This window comes from Aquarana catesbeiana, linkage group LG03, assembly GCF_042186555.1.
Source record: "Aquarana catesbeiana isolate 2022-GZ linkage group LG03, ASM4218655v1, whole genome shotgun sequence".
Taxonomy (NCBI): domain Eukaryota; kingdom Metazoa; phylum Chordata; class Amphibia; order Anura; family Ranidae; genus Aquarana; species Aquarana catesbeiana.
The window spans coordinates 645,447,692-645,468,535 of NC_133326.1; the positions used below are offsets into that span (position 1 = coordinate 645,447,692).

Here is a 20,844-nt window from a genome sequence, read left to right on the forward strand (position 1 = left end):
ACTAAGGAGAATCTAAAGGGACAGGGCCCTAGATGTCAGATGCGTTTCTCCCACAGCAGTCCTGAAAGGCCACTGGGAGCGTATGTGTTTGAACAGCTATGCTGCTGAGAAAAGACCAAGGTGGAAGGATTTGGGGCCTTTGTTGAAAGTTCGCTAGATAACATGCCTGAACTGGAGCCCAGGTAAGCTGCCATAGACAAGGGTTGTTGGGAAACAGTTGGTCAAGCAATCACCTTCAGCCACCTTTATTTCTGGCAGATTCCAGGAGCCTAGAAAGGGGGAAGTTAGGACATTTCATCTCTCTGAGCCAGTGAGCATTCCCGGCAGATGTGCATAAAGACTGCCCTATTGGCAGCTCAAAGGCCTCATAGGTAAGTGAAAGGCACCGCCCGAATAGGGACTTGAACCCTGGACCCTCAGATTAAAAGTCTGATGCTCTACCGACTGAGCTATCCGGGCTCTCAAAGCTCCTCCTTCATAGCGGTCCAAGCTGCTTGAATCTTGACATGTATGGTGGAAAAAGACCATTCAGCCAAGGGGACCGGGTGCCTGAAAGCACAAGTATTTGGCTTGCCCAGGCTGGCCAATCGTCCTCTCCCGTTTAATTTTCTAGGACAGGTTGAAGATAAAAGGGAGAATCTAACCTGCAACCATGCAGATAGGGTCCAGTCCGGTACAGGTGGAGAACGCCTAAAGTTTCTGCCTTAGTTTTACCTACAGTTCAATGCTCTTTGACCGGAAACAAGGGCCTTGCAAAAAGACACCGCCCGAAAGGCTTCCTTAACCCTGGACCAACACGCTTCCAGTATTCTTAATCAGTGACTGGGTTACAAATAAAGACAGTTCACCTTGAGCCTCATGTTGCCAGGTACAGCAGAAGAAACCCAGGCAAAAAAACGAGGTAGAGTCCACTCTGGATTACAGGCAAGTGAAGAACGAGCGGCGCGTGCCAATCACTGATTGTTCTACCCAGGCTGCGTGATGACACAAAAGCTCTCTATGGTGTCAATGGGCCCGTGACTCACTTTCTCAACTCTAACGCATCTCAGTCTGCATGTAAGAAGCCGTCACTTATCTGCTGTTGAAAACACATTGCTCAGTCTCCTCAGAGACTCTCAAAAATTGCCAGTGCTGACTGTATTTCAAGTCATCGTGGCGGGGTATTGGGAAAAGTTTTCAATTAGCAATAATCACTCTATCGAAAAGCCAGTGGCGTGCAAAACACACCTCAAAAACTTCCACCCGGTGCCAAAAAAAAAAATGCCCACACATAGAGAGTGAAACACAAAAAAGTGCAACGGGTGTACAGAGTCCTCCACTAGGGAAGGACCTTACCCTGATCCCCCGGGGCATTAGGCTCCAGACAGGGACTGAGGTACTCAGAGAAAGGGTACATCTGGCCGAAACCAGGCGGACACCCACAACTGGAAGGACTGCCGAAGCAGACCAACCCAAGTACAGTGGGGCTCTCCCGAAGAGAGACCCCTCAAAGGAGAGGGCGACCCAAACCAAAAGGCCTATGTCCACCCCCTCCCAAGACTTTCAGAGTAGGCCCGAGGACCCACACCCTACTCGCCACACAGTGACAAAACGTGTATACAAAGACAACCAAAAAAAAGACAAAAAGGTGACAAACAGGGGTAAAAGAAAGAGTGGGGAAGATAGTGAGATGGGAGAGTGAAAGTGGCCATTGTGCTGTACAGTGGCCGGCCCTCCGGCCAGGCATAAAAATTTCCCCTGGTCCTGGCCAAAAGGCCCGGCCCAAGAGGCAGGTGCGAAAAACGTGTGTTGTGGTGAAGTGACCATGGTGCCATAAAATCAAGTGCTTTAACACCGTGACTATACGGCACCCCTGATCTGCCACTTCAGGGGCACATTCACCACTGGCTTTTTGAAAAAGCCCTGACCACCCAGCCCAGACCACAGCAGACCCCACCACAGACAGGAAGGATATGGAGATCAGGAAGCCAGAAAGAGTCCTTTAACAGGCTCTGCCGTCGCTCCCATCACTCCCTCCTAATTACATTCGGGAAGTACTAACCACTCCCCTCCCCCCGTAAGAGGGAAGTAAGCGTTCTCTCCCGAATAACTGCCCGGAGCTAGATCCACCCCAATCCAGGCCAGAAGGCCAGGATCCCGACCCTCCGGTTCAGACCCCGTGGTTCTCCATCCACATCAGAAGGCTTCCCTTTCGGCTACAAACCGCTCCAGGTCACCTTCACTCCAGCAGGCTTTGCATAGCAACCGCAATCCCGTCTCTATTTCGCCATAGATCAGGGACAGAAGCAAGCGCCACCACCTGGAAACTGATAAGAACAGATACTACACTTGATCTTAGCCAAAAGGCCGAAAAGCAATTAGCAATAATCACTCTATCGAAAAGCCAGTGGCGTGCAAAACACACCTCAAAAACTTCCACCCGGTGCCAAAAAAAAGTGCCCACACATAGAGAGTGAAACACAAAAACGTGCAACGGGTGTACAGAGTCCTCCACTAGGGAAGGACCTTACCCTGATCCCCCGGGGCGTTAGGCTCCAGACAGGGACTGAGGTACTCAGACAAAGGGTCCATCCGGCCGAAACCAGGCGGACCCCCACAACTGGAAGGACTGCCGAAGCAGACCAACCCAAGTACAGTGGGGCCCTCCCGAAGAAAGACCCCTCAAAGGAGAGGGCGAACCAAGCCAAAAGGCCTATGTCCACCCCCTCCCAAGACTTTCAGAGTAGGCCCGAGGACCCACACCCTACTCGCCACACAGTGACAAAACGTGTATACAAAGACAACCAAAAAAAAAAAAGACAAAAAGGTGACAAACAGGGGTAAAAGAAAGAGTGGGGAAGATAGTGAGATGGGAGAGTGAAAGTGGCCATTGTGCTATCCAAAGGCCGGCCCTCCGGCCAGGCATAAAAATTTCCCCTGGTCCTGGCCAAAAGGCCCGGCCCAAGAGGCAGGTGCGAAAAACGTGTGTTGTGGTGAAGTGACCATGGTGCCATAAAATCAAGCGCTTTCACATCGTGACTATACGGCACCCCTGAACTGCCACTTCAGGGGCACATTCACCACTGGCTTTTCGAAAAAGCCCTGACCACCCAGCCCAGACCACAGCAGACCCCACCACAGACAGGAAGGATATGGAGATCAGGAAGCTGGAAAGAGCCCTTTACCATCAGGCTCTGCCGTCGCTCCCATCACTCCTCCTAATTACATTCGGGAAGTACTTGCCACTCCCTCCCCCCCTTGCAAGGCAGGAGTAAGCGTTCTCTCCCAAATAACTGTCTGGAGCTAGATCCGCCCCAATCCAGGCCAGAAGGCCAGGGTCCCGACCCTCTGGTTCAGACCCCGTGGTTCTCCATCCCCATCAGAAGGCTTCCCTTTCGGCTACAAACCGCTCCAGGTCACCTTCACTCCAGCAGGTTTTGCATAGCAACCGCAATCCCATCTCTATTTCGCCATAGATCAGGGACGGAAGCAAGCGCCACCTCCTGGAAACTGATAAGAATAGATACTACACTTGATCTTTGCCAAAAGGCCGAGAAGCAATTAGCAATAATCACTCTATCGAAAAGCCAGTGGCGTGCAAAACACACCTCAAAAACTTCCACCCGGTGCCAAAAAAAAGTGCCCACACATAGAGAGTGAAACACAAAAACGTGCAACGGGTGTACAGAGTCCTCCACTAGGGAAGGACCTTACCCTGATCCCCCGGGGCGTTAGGCTCCAGACAGGGACTGAGGTACTCAGACAAAGGGTCCATCCGGCCGAAACCAGGCGGACCCCCACAACTGGAAGGACTGCCGAAGCAGACCAACCCAAGTACAGTGGGGCTCTCCCGAAGAGAGACCCCTCAAAGGAGAGGGCGAACCAAGCCAAAAGGCCTATGTCCACCCCCTCCCAAGACTTTCAGAGTAGGCCCGAGGACCCACACCCTACTCGCCACACAGTGACAAAACGTGTATACAAAGACAACCAAAAAAAAGACAAAAAGGTGACAAACAAGGGTAAAAGAAAGAGTGGGGAAGATAGTGAGATGGGAGAGTGAAAGTGGCCATTGTGCTATACAATGGCCGGCCCTCCGGCCAGGCATAAAAATTTCCCCTGGTCCTGGCCAAAAGGCCCGGCCCAAGAGGCAGGTGCGAAAAACGTGTGTTGTGGTGAAGTGACCATGGTGCCATAAAATCAAGTGCTTTCACACCGTGACTATACGGCACCCCTGAACTGCCACTTCAGGGGCACATTCACCACTGGCTTTTCGAAAAAGCCCTGACCACCCAGCCCAGACCACAGCAGACCCCACCACAGACAGGAAGGATATGAAGATCAGGAAGCCAGAAAGAGTCCTTTAACAGGCTCTGCCGTCGCTCCCATCACTCCCTCCTAATTACATTCGGGAAGTACTAACCACTCCCCTCCCCCCGTAAGAGGGAAGTAAGCGCTCTCTCCCGAATAACTGCCCGGAGCTAGATCCACCCCAATCCAGGCCAGAAGGCCAGGATCCCGACCCTCCGGTTCAGACCCCGTGGTTCTCCATCCCCATCAGAAGGCTTCCCTTTCGGCTACAAACCGCTCCAGGTCACCTTCACTCCAGCAGGCTTTGCATAGCAACCGCAATCCCGTCTCTATTTCGCCATAGATCAGGGACAGAAGCAAGCGCCACCACCTGGAAACTGATAAGAACAGATACTACACTTGATCTTAGCCAAAAGGCCGAAAAGCAATTAGCAATAATCACTCTATCGAAAAGCCAGTGGCGTGCAAAACACACCTCAAAAACTTCCACCCGGTGCCAAAAAAAAGTGCCCACACATAGAGAGTGAAACACAAAAACGTGCAACGGGTGTACAGAGTCCTCCACTAGGGAAGGACCTTACCCTGATCCCCCGGGGCGTTAGGCTCCAGACAGGGACTGAGGTACTCAGACAAAGGGTCCATCCGGCCGAAACCAGGCGGACCCCCACAACTGGAAGGACTGCCGAAGCAGACCAACCCAAGTACAGTGGGGCTCTCCCGAAGAGAGACCCCTCAAAGGAGAGGGCGAACCAAGCCAAAAGGCCTATGTCCACCCGCTCCCAAGACTTTCAGAGTAGGCCCGAGGACCCACACCCTACTCGCCACACAGTGACAAAACGTGTATACAAAGACAACCAAAAAAAAGACAAAAAGGTGACAAACAGGGGTAAAAGAAAGAGTGGGGAAGATAGTGAGATGGGAGAGTGAAAGTGGCCATTGTGCTATACAATGGCCGGCCCTCCGGCCAGGCATAAAAATTTCCCCTGGTCAAAAGGCCCGGCCCAAGAGGCAGGTGCGAAAAACGTGTGTTGTGGTGAAGTGACCATGGTGCCATAAAATCAAGTGCTTTCACACCGTGACCATACGGCACCCCTGAACTGCCACTTCAGGGGCACATTCACCACTGGCTTTTCAAAAAAAGCCCTGACCACCCAGCCCAGACCACAGTAGACCCCACCACAGACAGGAAGGATATGGAGATCAGGAAGCCGGAAAGAGCCCTTTACCATCAGGCTCTGCCGTCGCTCCCATCACTCCTCCTAATTACATTCGGGAAGTACTTGCCACTCCCTCCCCCCCTTGCAAGGCAGGAGTAAGCGTTCTCTCCCAAATAACTGTCTGGAGCTAGATCCGCCCCAATCCAGGCCAGAAGGCCAGGGTCCCGACCCTCTGGTTCAGACCCCGTGGTTCTCCATCCCCATCAGAAGGCTTCCCTTTCGGCTACAAACCGCTCCGGGTCACCTTCACTCCAGCAGGTTTTGCATAGCAACCGCAATCCCATCTCTATTTCGCCATAGATCAGGGACGGAAGCAAGCGCCACCTCCTGGAAACTGATAATAATAGATTTTTTTTTTTTTTTTTTTTTTTTTTCTTCTTTCTTCCACTCAGATTGAATCACATAACCTCAGCTTTGGAACAAACACACGAAACCTATACTGAGCCGTGTTCCATACATCATCGTGGCATAAAAGGTATCAAAAGGTAAAATCACTGATCATAAAACCATATGTATAAACACCACTTAACACACTTAACCTTCACCCACCCGCCACCTAACAAAATTCCAAAAACCATCGGCCTCATCCACCCCCATACTTCTTCTTTCGACAGCCAACACAAAAAACATTTTCGCCAACACCCAATCCACGCAGTCTTTTTCAACCAATATCATTTTCTTCTTAACCAAAGCACATCGGGCTTCCCACATCACTTCCCTAACAACCGCAGACAGAATAAACATTTTACGTTGTTTCCCCTTGCCACCTCCAACCACACCCAGGACACCAGACTCAAAAGACACTCCATCAATTCCCACCACCCTTTCCACAAAACCACACAGCAAACTCCAAAACTTTCTTGCAAAAAAACACTCCCAAAATACGTGTCTTACAGTTTCAATCCCTGCACATCCTTCCCTGGGACACACCTCCCTCCTCACCAAGTCCCTAGCTTTTAAAAAGGACATAGTAGCCAAACAATTATGCAGAGACAGCCATACTACCTCCTTCTGTTTGTTCGTGATGCCTTTAAACAATAAATTCTTCCAAACAATCTCTGCTTTCTTAAGGTTTAAACCAAAAATATTTGTAGGTAACTCATCCTTCCTTAACCAAGCCCATAACGTCTCTTTTTTTCGAGCCCCTTCCCCCAGCATCTGCAACTGATTTCTCTGAAAAAAGGAGGACATTTTTAAATAATACACAGGGGTTAACATTGACATGGGCTTTGTAAGGTCCCTTGCACACCACCCCCACTTCAGCAAAGGCCATCCAATTAAGTAGCGCATTAATGCAGCTGTCTTCCCACCTGCCAAGAAAGTCCTAAGGTGGACCATCCACCACTGGACCTCCAAAAATCGTTCAACATTGGGGAAGTTGTACCCACCCTGCTGAACTCTCTTCATGACCACCTCTCTGGAAACTTTCTCCATCTTAGATCCCCAAAAAAATAAAAAAAGCAGCCTTGTGATCTTCTGAACCATTCTCTTGTTAGGGGGGAAAACTACCGAAAAATACATCAGCAAAGCAAGGATTACTGCCTTTACAATCAAGGTTTTGCCAGAAAATGAGAGCCTCCTAGTTTTCCACAGACTTAACTTTTTACCAACTTTCTCCACCCCCTTCACTGTATTTACTTGGTTTACCAGGTTCCTCTCAAAATGCACTCCCAGCACATCCACCTCCTGCACACTCTTAAGTTTACTTTGGGATACATCGCACGTGCCACTTAACACACAAACACTACTTTTGCCCCAGTTAACACACAACCCGGACACCACACCAAAAATACCAAGCTGCAACTCTGCTCTTGACACATCCCTTGCTGAGTTACACAGAAAGTTGATATCATCCATGTAGCCAAGCATTTTGACCGGTTCATTCCCACACCCTGGTACAAACATTCCCTTAAAACATTTGTCCCTCCATACATGTCTTAACAGGGGCTCCATCACGCAAATAAAAGCGACGGGTGACAAAGGACACCCCTGCCTCACCCCGGACCTCACCTCCACCTCTTCAGACAGCTCCCCATTTACAAGAATCTGACTACTAATTCCCTGATACAAACATTCTACCACATTAACAAAATCATCAGGGACCCCCATCTGCCTCAACACTGTGAAGAGGAACTTGTGAGCCACCCGGTCGTAAGCCTTCTCGAGATCAATGCTAGCCACAGCCAAAGGCATGTTGTTGCATTGGGCGTAGAACACCAGATCCCGCAGGAGGATTAAGTTATCGGAAATCCTCCGACCGGGAACGGCACACACCTGCCATTCTCCAATGACACTACCCACTACCCTTCTCATCCTGTCAGCAAGTACTTTGGCAAAAATCTTGTAATCACTGTTGAGCAGTGAAATAGGCCGCCAATTCCTGATATCCCGCTGATCTCCTTTCTTCTTATAAAGTAAGGTAATAATTCCTTTCTTCATCGAGGCTGAAATTCTCTTTTCTTCCATACAGGTCCTAATTACCTCACACAGATCGTCTTTCAAGATTGGCCAGAACTCAGCGTAGAAATCCACAGGTAAGCCATCCCCACCAGGGGTCTTGTTCTTTTTCATCTTCATCACCACGTTCTTCACCTCTTCTTCCTCCACCGGGTCTAGAAGCATCTCCACGTCTTCTGTCTTCAAATTCCCTTTCACCACCTCACAGTACTCCTGCATTTCTTCTTCCGTCGCACCCCCACCACCACCGTATAATTTGGCGTAGAAGGACCTAATGGATTCCACCATTCTATCACCTCTCACCTCCTCCTCTTTATCCAACACCGACAGGAACATCTTCCTCGGCCCAAACGATTTCTTAAAGAAATAAGCAGAACACTGCTCATCCTCCTCCATCTCTTGCACCTTAGATCTAAAGATAATGCTTCTCCCTCGATCCCTAAGCATAGCACTCCTGGCCTCACGTACTTCCCTCAATTCTTCCTCCACCTCCACCCCCAACCTCTTACACTTAAATAGGAAATGCATCTTGTCCACCAACCTCCTCGCATCTTCACGCTTTCTCCTGGCCGCCTCCACACCCAATTTCTTAAAGAAGCCACTTATCCTGACCTTTGCCCAATCCCACCACACCAAGACATCCTCAAAATCACGCTTTTTGAATTTAACCCATTCATAAAAGTCTTTAAACTTAGACACTACACCTTCTTCCTTTAAACTTGAACAGTTCAATTTCCATGCTCCCCTCCCACACACACTGGCACCATCAAGAAGGAAGGAGCCGGTAAGCATGGCATGATCCGAAAAAGGCACTAGGTCAGTCTGATACCCATTTATCTTCAAAGCTGGGGATACAAAAATAAAGTCGATCCTGGATCGCACAGACCCCTTGTCGGAAAAAAAGGTGAAAGAAATATCATTCCCCTGCACAACACAGGCAGTATCTTGAAAGTGGAAATCACTGATTATTTCATTTAGCGCCCTAGATGTTATGTCAACACCACTATCCGCACAAACACTTTGTCTATCCTCACTCCTCCTCACGCAGTTGAAGTCTCCAGCCAAAATGGTCGGGATTCTCCCAGGCAGCCACACCTTAAGTACTTCAAGAAATCTCACACGCTCCTTTTTCTCAGCAGGTGCATACACATTAATTATTCTAACCTTACACCCCGCCACCTCCAAAATAGCCACTTGTAACCTCCCCGGCACCACCACCTCATGTGACACAAACTGAACATACGGGTTTTTCACAAGAATCCCAACACCTTCATTCCTAGACACACACATAGGGGACCACATAGATGCACCAAACTTCCACTCATCACACAGAATCCTCTCATTGCCGCACTCCTGAACACAAATTACGTCAGCCTTCACCCCTTCCAGATGTTCAAAGACAGCCGCCCTCCTCCACCCTGAACAAACACTTCTCACATTTACAGAACACACAGACAAAGCCATCATGAAAAAAATCAAAAAGGTTTGTACAGCCATAACGAATAACTTAAAAATGATGCATAGCCTCCTCCATCCCATTGCCAGCAACATTCGCGTAAGTTAGTCTTTTCTTCCCAAAGGGAGAACTGGCAGACTCTGCTCCAGAGCCTCCATCATCAGGTAAGGGTACACCTTCCACCCCCTCCCCAGTCCCCTCCTCCCGCTCTCTTTTGGTGGAGGACTGAGAAGTCTCATCCATCGAGATCACCAATTGCTGTCCGCATTCCAGACTCTCATCGCTGTCCATCTCATCATTCTCATCCTCATCATCCTCATCATCTTCCTCTGCGCTGGATGATAGACCACTCATCAGCTCAGATAAACGTCCTGGACTTGTAAACGCCACACTCCTCTGCTCTTCCTCAGGACAGGCCTCCTCTTGCCTCGCCGGGGATCTCTGTGTCACTCCTTCTTCTGCCACCTCCTGGGGACCCGGAACTGACCCGTCTTCCCCTACCGCAGTACCAAGGCTCCCAGGGCCTGCACTAACTCCCACCACCGTACCAACAGTAGCGGGACCAGAGCCGACCTCACTGCTCACAGCCTCTTCCTGCACCGTAGGTGCAGCGTCATTGGTCTGGTGCTCCGAGGATGTAGCAGGCCGCTCCGCATCAGCAGACCTAGCACTGCCACCTTCCCTCCGAGCCTCAGCTTTCTGCCTCTGCTGCATACGCCTAGCCTGGGTCTTTCTCAGAACATCATGGAATTCCGATTCCCTTTTTGCGGAAAAATATTCATCGCACTGTCTTGCTAGGTGACCTGATTTTTTGCAGATATCACACATCCGGGTTTGTTTACATTCCTTAGACGGGTGATCCTCATTCCCACAAAATCTGCATTTAATCCTGCGCTCACAGTCCCCACTCGCGTGCCCATAGACATAGCACTTCCTGCAATACACCGGCTGACCAGGGTAAAAAAGGAACCCTCTCTCGCCCCCAATATTGAAGACCGCTGGAGGCCTCTTCACCCCACCAACACAATCAAGATCAGTCCGGAATTTCCCATAGAACCTATACTTCCCAGACCAGATTCCAAACTTGTTCAGCACCTTGTCCCCACCTCTTAATTCCTCACAGTAATTCCTCAGGAAGGCCCTAACCAAGTTCACATCCGAAAAAGGATTGTACATATGAACTACTATAGCCTTTTCTTCCTGCATGAAAAGCGGTATAATATCCATTTTCTTCAACAATTCATTCTCAGCATTCCTCATCTTCTCATAAACCTCCCAGCATATCTCGACAGAAAGAAAGGTAATGTCATACAATCTTTGTTGCGGAAAATCCTGCAAACAAACAATATCCCTTACCCTGAGATTAAGGAAGTCCATCAGCACGTCAACCACGATAGTCCTCAGATCAATTTCTCCTTTGAATTCAGGCTTCACCAGAAACCGAATAGAATCCCGCATCCCACGGACCGCCATCTTTCGTACCGGATGGTACCTCGCCTCTTCCTCCGACAAAGGGGTACCCCCGAAGGGGCCCCAACCGCTGACACCGAACCGCCTTAAGAAGGGCGATCGCTCCTCGTTGTCTGGGGACTAGGCCTCGGGCCAATAGCAGCAAGGGGGGGCCCTCCGAAAAGGGACGCTCCCCCCAAGGCCGACCTCCGGGTACCCCAGACACCTCTTGACCAAGTCACACACAGTAAAACTGCACTGGATCTTAGCCAAAAGGCCGAGAAGCAATTAGCAATAATCACTCTATCGAAAAGCCAGTGGCGTGCAAAACACACCTCAAAAACTTCCACCCGGTGCCAAAAAAAAGTGCCCACACATAGAGAGTGAAACACAAAAACGTGCAACGGGTGTACAGAGTCCTCCACTAGGGAAGGACCTTACCCTGATCCCCCGGGGCGTTAGGCTCCAGACAGGGACTGAGGTACTCAGACAAAGGGTCCATCCGGCCGAAACCAGGCGGATCCCCACAACTGGAAGGACTGCCAAAGCAGACCAACCCAAGTACAGTGGGGCTCTCCCGAAGAGAGACCCCTCAAAGGAGAGGGCGAACCAAGCCAAAAGGCCTATGTCCACCCCCTCCCAAGACTTTCAGAGTAGGCCCGAGGACCCACACCCTACTCGCCACACAGTGACAAAACGTGTATACAAAGACAACCAAAAAAAAGACAAAAAGGTGACAAACAGGGGTAAAAGAAAGAGTGGGGAAGATAGCAAGATGGGAGAGTGAAAGTGGCCATTGTGCTATACAATGGCCGGCCCTCCGGCCAGGCATAAAAATTTCCCCTGGTCCTGGCCAAAAGGCCCGGCCCAAGAGGCAGGTGCGAAAAACGTGTGTTGTGGTGAAGTGACCATGGTGCCATAAAATCAAGTGCTTTCACACCGTGACTATACGGCACCCCTGAACTGCCACTTCAGGGGCACATTCACCACTGGCTTTTCGAAAAAGCCCTGACCACCCAGCCCAGACCACAGCAGACCCCACCACAGACAGGAAGGATATGGAGATCGGGAAGCCGGAAAGAGCCCTTTACCATCAGGCTCTGCCGTCGCTCCCATCACTCCTCCTAATTACACTCGGGAAGTACTTGCCACTCCCTCCCCCCCTTGCAAGGCAGGAGTAAGCGTTCTCTCCCAAATAACTGTCTGGAGCTAGATCCGCCCCAATCCAGGCCAGAAGGCCAGGGTCCCGACCCTCTGGTTCAGACCCCGTGGTTCTCCATCCCCATCAGAAGGCTTCCCTTTCGGCTACAAACCGCTCCAGGTCACCTTCACTCCAGCAGGTTTTGCATAGCAACCGCAATCCCATCTCTATTTCGCCATAGATCAGGGACGGAAGCAAGCGCCACCTCCTAGAAACTGATAAGAATAGATACTACACTTGATCTTCGCCAAAAGGCCGAGAAGCAATTAGCAATAATCACTCTATCGAAAAGCCAGTGGCGTGCAAAACACACCTCAAAAACTTCCACCCGGTGCCAAAAAAAAGTGCCCACACATAGAGAGTGAAACACAAAAACGTGCAACGGGTGTACAGAGTCCTCCACTAGGGAAGGACCTTACCCTGATCCCCCGGGGCGTTAGGCTCCAGACAGGGACTGAGGTACTCAGACAAAGGGTCCATCCGGCTGAAACCAGGCGGACTCCCACAACTGGAAGGACTGCCGAAGCAGACCAACCTAAGTACAGTGGGGCTCTCCCGAAGAGAGACCCCTCAAAGGAGAGGGCAAACCAAGCCAAAAGGCCTATGTCCACCCCCTCCCAAGACTTTCAGAGTAGGCCCGAGGACCCACACCCTACTCGCCACACAGTGACAAAACGTGTATACAAAGACAACCAAAAAAAAGACAAAAAGGTGACAAACAGGGGTAAAAGAAAGAGTGGGGAAGATAGTGAGATGGGAGAGTGAAAGTGGCCATTGTGCTAAACAATGGCCGGCCCTCCGGCCAGGCATAAAAATTTCCCCTGGTCCTGGCCAAAAGGCCCGGCCCAAGAGGCAGGTGCGAAAAACGTGTGTTGTGGTGAAGTGACCATGGTGCCATAAAATCAAGTGCTTTCACACCGTGACTATACGGCACCCCTGAACTGCCACTTCAGGGGCACATTCACCACTGGCTTTTCGAAAAAGCCCTGACCACCCAGCCCAGACCACAACAGACCCCACCACAGACAGGAAGGATATGGAGATCAGGAAGCCGGAAAGAGCCCTTTACCATCAGGCTCTGCCGTCACTCCCATCACTCCTCCTAATTACATTCGGGAAGTACTTGCCACTCCCTCCCCCCCTTGCAAGGCAGGAGTAAGCGTTCTCTCCCAAATAACTGTCTGGAGCTAGATCCGCCCCAATCCAGGCCAGAAGGCCAGGGTCCCGACCCTCTGGTTCAGACCCCGTGGTTCTCCATCCCCATCAGAAGGCTTCCCTTTCGGCTACAAACCGCTCCAGGTCACCTTCACTCCAGCAGGTTTTGCATAGCAACCGCAATCCCATCTCTATTTCGCCATAGATCAGGGACGGAAGCAAGCGCCACCTCCTGGAAACTGATAAGAATAGATACTACACTTGATCTTCGCCAAAAGGCCGAGAAGCAATTAGCAATAATCACTCTATCGAAAAGCCAGTGGCGTGCAAAACACACCTCAAAAACTTCCACCCGGTGCCAAAAAAAAGTGCCCACACATAGAGAGTGAAACACAAAAACGTGCAACGGGTGTACAGAGTCCTCCACTAGGGAAGGACCTTACCCTGATCCCCCGGGGCGTTAGGCTCCAGACAGGGACTGAGGTACTCAGACAAAGGGTCCATCCGGCCGAAACCAGGCGGACCCCCACAACTGGAAGGACTGCCGAAGCAGACCAACCCAAGTACAGTGGGGCTCTCCCGAAGAGAGACCCCTCAAAGGAGAGGGCGAACCAAGCCAAAAGGCCTATGTCCACCCCCTCCCAAGACTTTCAGAGTAGGCCCGAGGACCCACACCCTACTCGCCACACAGTGACAAAACGTGTATACAAAGACAACCAAAAAAAAGACAAAAAGGTGACAAACAGGGGTAAAAGAAAGAGTGGGGAAGATAGTGAGATGGGAGAGTGAAAGTGGCCATTGTGCTATACAATGGCCGGCCCTCCGGCCAGGCATAAAAATTTCCCCTGGTCCTGGCCAAAAGGCCCGGCCCAAGAGGCAGGTGCGAAAAACGTGTGTTGTGGTGAAGTGACCATGGTGCCATAAAATCAAGTGCTTTCACACCGTGACTATACGGCACCCCTGAACTGCCACTTCAGGGGCACATTCACCACTGGCTTTTCGAAAAAGCCCTGACCCACAGCCCAGACCACAGCAGCCCCCACCCCAGGCAGAAAGGTATGGAGTTCTGGAAGCTTGGAGAGAGCCCTTGCCATCAGGCTTCACCGTCGTTCCGTCCCTCCTACCTAATTACATTTGGGAAATACTGGCCGCTCCCCCGGTGGAAGCAAGGGGAGCCAGCGTTCTCTCCCAAATAACTGTCCAGAGCTAGAGCCGCCCCAATCCAGGCCAGAAGGCCAGGATCCCGACCCTCCGCCAAGACCGAATGGTTCTCCGTCCCCATCAGAAGGCTTCCCTTTAGGTTACAAACCGCTCCGGGTTACCTTCACTCCAGCAGGTTTTGCATAGCAACCGCAATCCCATCTCTATCTCGCCATAGATCAGGGACAGAAGCAAGCGCCACCTCCTGGAAACTGATAAGAACAGATACTAGATTTGATCTTAGCCAAAGGGCCGAGAAGCAATTAGCAATAATCACGCTTCAGTTGAACCTCATTGGCTATGATACTGCCACTGCACAAAGCTAACCAAATCAGTGCCTGCCAACATCTGCCCTTCCTTGGAGGAGAAATTGACATTGAGGAGAGACACATAAGTGTCATCCAGTGGGTCGCTGAGCATTCTGGGACTTGGCATGTTAATGAGACAGGGACGATGCCTAAGTGGGCATTGTTTACCCACTGAATAGTGTTAGCATTTGAAAGAACTAAGGAGAATCTAAAGGGACAGGGCCCTAGATGTCAGATGCGTTTCTCCCACAGCAGTCCTGAAAGGCCTTTGGGAGAGTATGTGTTTGAACAGCTATGCTGCTGAAAAAAGACCAAGGTGCAAGGATTTGGGGCCTTTGTTGAAAGTTCGCTAGATAACATGCCTGAACTGGAGCCCAGGTAAGCTGCCATAGACAAGGGTTGTTGGGAAACAGTTGGTCAAGCAAACACCTTCAGCCACCTTTATTTCTGGCAGATTCCAGGAGCCTAGAAAGGGGGGAGTTAGGATATTTCATCTCTGAGCCAGTGAGCATTCAAAAACACCCCCACAGCATGATGCTGCCACTACCATGCTTCACTGTTGGGACTGTATTGGACAGGTAATGAGCAGGGCCTGGTTTTCTCCACACATAACTCTTAGAATTAAGGCCAAAAAGTTCTATCTTGGTCTCATCAGACCAAAGAATCTTATTTTTCACCATCTTGGAGTCCTTCAGGTGTTTTTTAGCAAACTCCATGCAGGCTTTCATGTGTCTTGCACTGAGGAGAGGCTTCCGTCGGGCCACTCTGTCATATAGCCCCGACTGTTGTAGGGCTGCAGTGATGGTTAACTTTCTACAACTTTCTCCCATCTCCCGACTGCATTTCTGGAGCTTAGCCACAGATCTGTGCCTTGCCACAATTCTGTCTCAGAGCTCTTCAGGCAGTTCCTTTGACCTCATGATTCTCATTTGCTCTGACATGCACTGTGAGCTGTAAGTTCTTATATAGACTGGTGTGTGGCTTTCCTAATCAAGTCCAATCAGTATAATCAAACACAGCTGGACTCAAATGAAGGTATAGAACCATCTCAAGGATGATCAGAGGAAATTGACAGCATCTGAGTTAAATATATGAGTGTCACAGCAAAGGGTCTGAATACTTAGGACCATCTGATATTTCAGTTTTTCTTTTTTAATAAATCTGCAAAAATGTCAACAATTCTGTGTTTTTCTGTCAATATGGGGTGCTGTGTGTACATTAATGAAGACAAAAGAATGAACTTAAATGATTTTTAGCAAATGGCTGCAATATAACAAAGAGTGAAAAATTTAAGGGGGTCTGAAAACTTTCAGTTCCCACTGTATGTGCACTTTAGATACTTGTAAATGTAATACCACTTTAGATACTACTATATGTACCGGTTGCCATAGCAATATCTTTTTTACCTCATTTGGTTCAGTTTTGATTTTCATGTAAACACAGTTGTAGAGTTGCATGTGCACTCATCCCTAGGTTTATTTCCAGGGCTTATATGTTTTCAGCGCTACACATTTTCCGCCTATGTTTTGTTTATAGGGCAAAAAATAAAAACCGCAGAGGTGATCAAATACCACGAAAAGAAAGCTCTATTTGTGGGAAAAAAGGACATAAATTTTGTTTGGGTACAGCGTTGCACGACCTCGCAATTGTCAGTTAAAACAACACAGTGTTGTATCGCAAAAATGGCCTGTCGTTGAGCAGCCAAATCTTCTGGGGCTAAAGAGTTTAATGGTAGTATTCATGAGGGAGATCAATGGATAGGGGGCCCTGGATCCACAAAACAATAATGCCTCAAAGGAGCTCAGAATACCCGCCTCCATCATAATAGATGAGTTACTCAAATCAGACACCAGCCACCAGCTGGTTACAAGCTGTGTGGCAACAAAGCACTTGTTGAAGTCCGGCATGGCTAGGCCACCTTGCAAGGTAGGCCTGGTAAGAGTGGCAAGTTTTAAACATGGTGTCCAAGGCCCCTATAGGAAGGAGAGAACAATTTGTCAACCTTAACTTGGTTCCTGTTTACAACTCACACAAATTCTTTCACTTCAGAAGAGATTACTACAACTAAGTAAACGATTGGACCCACTGCAGCTGAAAATCCCGGGGTGCCAGGACAGTTGGGAAGAGGAGGGATTTATGCCAGTTTACTCTAATGCCAGAGACCCGTGAAAAATTTAGGAGGACTGTCAAGGCTTTTTTGCAAGGAGGGTCCAGGGTTATTCAAGAATAATAGTAGAACTGCAAATATGGTTACTTTCTTTTCAAGCCAGTCAGCACACAGGCCCCAGATGCCTATGAAAACATGCAGGGCCTCTGCAATCAGCTCCATGGTAAACAGCTCCGGGGAGGGGGGGAACCCTGGCATGTGCCTCTGTGTAGCGTAAAATAAGGGGAGAACTGGCCTCTTAGGATGACAGCCACAATGGGTCCACCAAAGAGCTGTTGTAGCCAAGAAATAAATAGCAATGGGAAACCCATTCTCCTCAACACCTCCCACAGGTGGGCCCACTCAACAGTATCAAAAGGCTTTTTTGATATCCAGGGGTGCCACCAGTGGCACTGTGCCCCTAATCGATGCACCCAGCCGCTAATCTCCATGCAGAGTGCCGAACACCTGGATTTCAATGGGTGTTTTTTTTTAACACATGATTAGAGCCTGAGGCTCTAATTGGTATCAAAACAGGGTGGGCTTGGGGCGCAGAGCACTGCGCCCTGAGCCCACCCAGTTGTGTAACATTAGCAAATTCATATTCGCGAATGTCTTCCTGCTTCTCCTCCCGGCCAATCAGGAAGCAGATCTGGTCTCAAGACCTGCTATTTGTTCGGCCAGGTGTCAGAGAACTCACATTGCTAATGCCCGTCTCCATGCAGCAGTGGCTAATTCCCGTTCCGCTAATGCCAATGGGCATGCACGGTGTCCCCAACAGAGACGAGCGAGATCCAGAGCAAACGTGCGCACTGGCGCACCCATGTGCACGCGCGTGCGTTATCATGCACTCATGCACGCACATTCGCGTCCGCCAATCCTGACACATGGCGCCCTATTAAACAGAGACTCTGCCTGATACCAATGCTGGATTGTGTTCCTGATTGCTGTGCTAACCTGTTAACCTTGCTTCTGACAAACCCGGCTTCCTTGACTACTCTCCTGGAGTACCCCTGCCTGTTTATCTGCTTCTACTCATACCACAGCTCTGCTTCCTGATTTTGTACCTCGCTGCCAGCCTGTTGCCAACCTCTGCCAGTCCTTGACTACGATTCTGCCTTCCGTTTATGTACCTTGTTGCCAGCCAGTTGCCAACCTTTGCCTGTTCCTGATGCTGCAGTTGTTCCTGAATCCATACTTACCTGCCTGGCTTCCGCCGAACAGTTCTGGTGATCAGTCTCCACGCCTTCCTCCAATAGGTTCCTGTATCTCCAAGCTCCAGCCTTCTGCCTGCAGGCACCTGCACCCTTTCATTGCCCCAGCACTCCCTGTCCTCACTACCAGGGGTGTTGGGACCGGAACCGTGCAAGAGATCACCCTCAGCATTTCGGACTCCGAAGTAAGGTACGTGACAGTATGATCCAGCCAAATGGAGTCTGAAAGGGGGGGGCCTCACCTTTGGAACCTCTGTGCCAGCATATTGCAGCCCTTACCCAGGAAGTCCAGGGCCTACAAGATGGCTATCGTCAACTTGAGCAAAGAGTTGAGTCATTGTCTCCAAGCACCTCAACCCATCAGGCGGTCACAGCACCTTTGCCCTCCGTTTCAGCAGCGTAAGCATCAGCACCCACAGTAGTGGTGCCACCTCCAGAGCCTCGAGTTCCCACTCCTGAGAGGTTTTCGGGGGGATCGTAGCAAGTTCTGTGCCTTCAGGAATGCCTGCCAGCTATACTTCCTGCTACAACACCGTACCTTCTCTTTGGAGAGCACTAAGGTGGGGTTCATCGTCTCACTACTCCAGGGGGAACCCCAAACTTGGGCTCACCGCTTGATGGAACAGGCCAGTCCTTTGTTGAACACTATGGACTCTTTCCTAATCAAGATGGCCAAATTATATGACGACCCTCAGCGTGTCACAATGGCGGAGGCCAGCCTCCATGCCCTCCAGCAGGGTCGTAGGCTAGTGGAGGACTACGTAACAGACTTTAGGCAGTGGAGTTCCGATACACTATGGAACGATGCCGCCCTCCTTTATCATTTCCGCATTGGACTCTCTGAGGCACTGAAGGATGAGTTGGCTCGAGTTGGAATTCCCAGATCTTTGGAGGACCTGATCCAATTGTCCATCCAGATAGATTGTCGTCTAAGGGAACGAAGATCTGAGAGGACCAGCCAATTTCGTCCCACATGGATGTTGCCTAAAGTTCCTAGCAATCCTCCTATTCCCGCTTCCCCATTACCTGCTGTCACCTCTGAGGTTCCGGAACCAATGCAGATAGGCCTTCTCCGTTCACCACTGTCACCAGAAGAAAAGCAGCGTCGGCGCCAGAACAACCTCTGTCTCTATTGTGGGAAAACCGGCCACTATGCAAACATGTGCCCAAATAAGACCCGTAAGTTTGACTCTTCGCCTCATGAACCTTGAGCATTGACTATAATGAAATCTGCTCACATTGCTGTTCCTGTCTCATTACAGCCTCCAGAAGGAACACTCTGGGTCCAGGCTATAATTGATTCCGGCGCCTATAGCTGCTTCGTTGACCATGCCTTCATCCTGCAACACAACATTCCATTAAGACCCAAACAACAACTTTCCATACAGCTAGCAGATGGGTCAAGCATCAAATCCAGGCCTATTACCCATGAAACCCAACCGCTGTCTGCCAACATACTACCCGACCACCAGGAACTACTATGCCTGGACGTCATCTCCTCCCCACTATTTCCAATCATTCTGGGGATGCCATGGCTGCAAGCCCATAACCCTCAAGTTAATTGGGTTACTGGCGAGGTGATCTTCCAGTCTACCTACTGTCTCCAGAATTGCCTGAAGGCCTTCCACCATGTGGTTCCAGTCATCGGCTTCTTAAAATCTGTATCGGAATCAAAAAAACTGGTCCCATCTGTATACCATGGCTTCCTGGACGTATTTGATAAACTGAAGGCATATACTCTTCCCCCTCACCGGGTTTATGATTGCCCAATCAAACTATTACCAGGGGCAGAAATTCCTTTTGGAAGGATCTTTCCTCTGTCAGAACCCGAACTCTTGGTCCTTAAGGAGTACATTGACGAGAACCTCAGAAAGGGGTTCATCCGACACTCCTCCTCTCTAGCTAGTGCTGTAATGTTCTTCGTCATGAAGAAAGATCATTCCCTCCACCCATGTGTGGACTACAGGGACTTGAATAAAATAACAATTAAAAACCATTATCCTCTCCCACTGATCCCAGAACTGTTCCAGAGACTTCGTTCGGCAAAAATATTCACAAAGCTGTATTTACGAGGTGCCTACAAATTAATCAGAATCCATGACGGGGATGAAAAAAGGCTTTCCGGACACGTTTTGGCCACTTCTTGTATCTGGTTATGCCATTCGGACTCTGTAATTCACCGGCTACTTTTCAACATTTTATAAACAATATCTTCAGAGACAATTTGGACTTATTCCTGATTGTCTACTTGGATGACATTCTGATATTCTTGGCCTCCCTAGAATTAGATCGTGACCATGTGAAACAAGTTCTTCACAGACTGAGACAAAATGGACTTTATGCTAAAGCCGAGAAATGTGAGTTTGAATGCCAGACCATTCACTTCCTTGGCTTGGTAATATCAACTGGGGGTGTGGCAATGTCCTCAGAAGGTCTCAGCCATTATGTCCTGGCCACCCCCAACCGATAAAAAAGGAGTACAACGTTTTATTGGGTTCTCCAACTTCTACAGAAAATGTATCAAAAACTTCTCCAGTATCATAGCACCTATCACACAGCTCAGAAGGAAGCAAAGCCATTTCCAATGGTCTGCAGCAGCTCAAGTTGCATTTGACAAGCTAAAGGGGTTATTTACATCTGCCCCAGTACTAAACCATTCTGATTCTGCCTTGCCTTATACCCTGGAGGTGGATGCATCGGAGAGTGCTGTGGGGGCCATCCTGTCTCAACACCAAGGACCTAAGTCTTTAATGC

General features: G+C 49.7%; 7 pseudogenes; all 7 read right to left on the reverse strand.

Annotated features, from left to right (window-relative positions):
- Positions 1-1,100: 1,100 nt before the first annotated feature.
- Positions 1,101-1,222, reverse strand: LOC141135674 (U4 spliceosomal RNA; annotated as a pseudogene).
- Positions 1,223-2,226: 1,004 nt separating this feature from the next.
- Positions 2,227-2,358, reverse strand: LOC141135853 (U2 spliceosomal RNA; annotated as a pseudogene).
- A 1,050-nt stretch (positions 2,359-3,408) lies between these two features.
- LOC141135884 (U2 spliceosomal RNA) lies at positions 3,409-3,541 on the reverse strand (annotated as a pseudogene).
- Positions 3,542-4,584: 1,043 nt separating this feature from the next.
- On the reverse strand, positions 4,585-4,716 carry LOC141135854 (U2 spliceosomal RNA; annotated as a pseudogene).
- A 7,485-nt stretch (positions 4,717-12,201) lies between these two features.
- LOC141135888 (U2 spliceosomal RNA) lies at positions 12,202-12,334 on the reverse strand (annotated as a pseudogene).
- Positions 12,335-13,380: 1,046 nt separating this feature from the next.
- LOC141135931 (U2 spliceosomal RNA) lies at positions 13,381-13,513 on the reverse strand (annotated as a pseudogene).
- A 1,168-nt stretch (positions 13,514-14,681) lies between these two features.
- On the reverse strand, positions 14,682-14,746 carry LOC141135700 (U4 spliceosomal RNA; annotated as a pseudogene).
- Between the last annotated feature and the right edge of the window lie 6,098 nt (positions 14,747-20,844).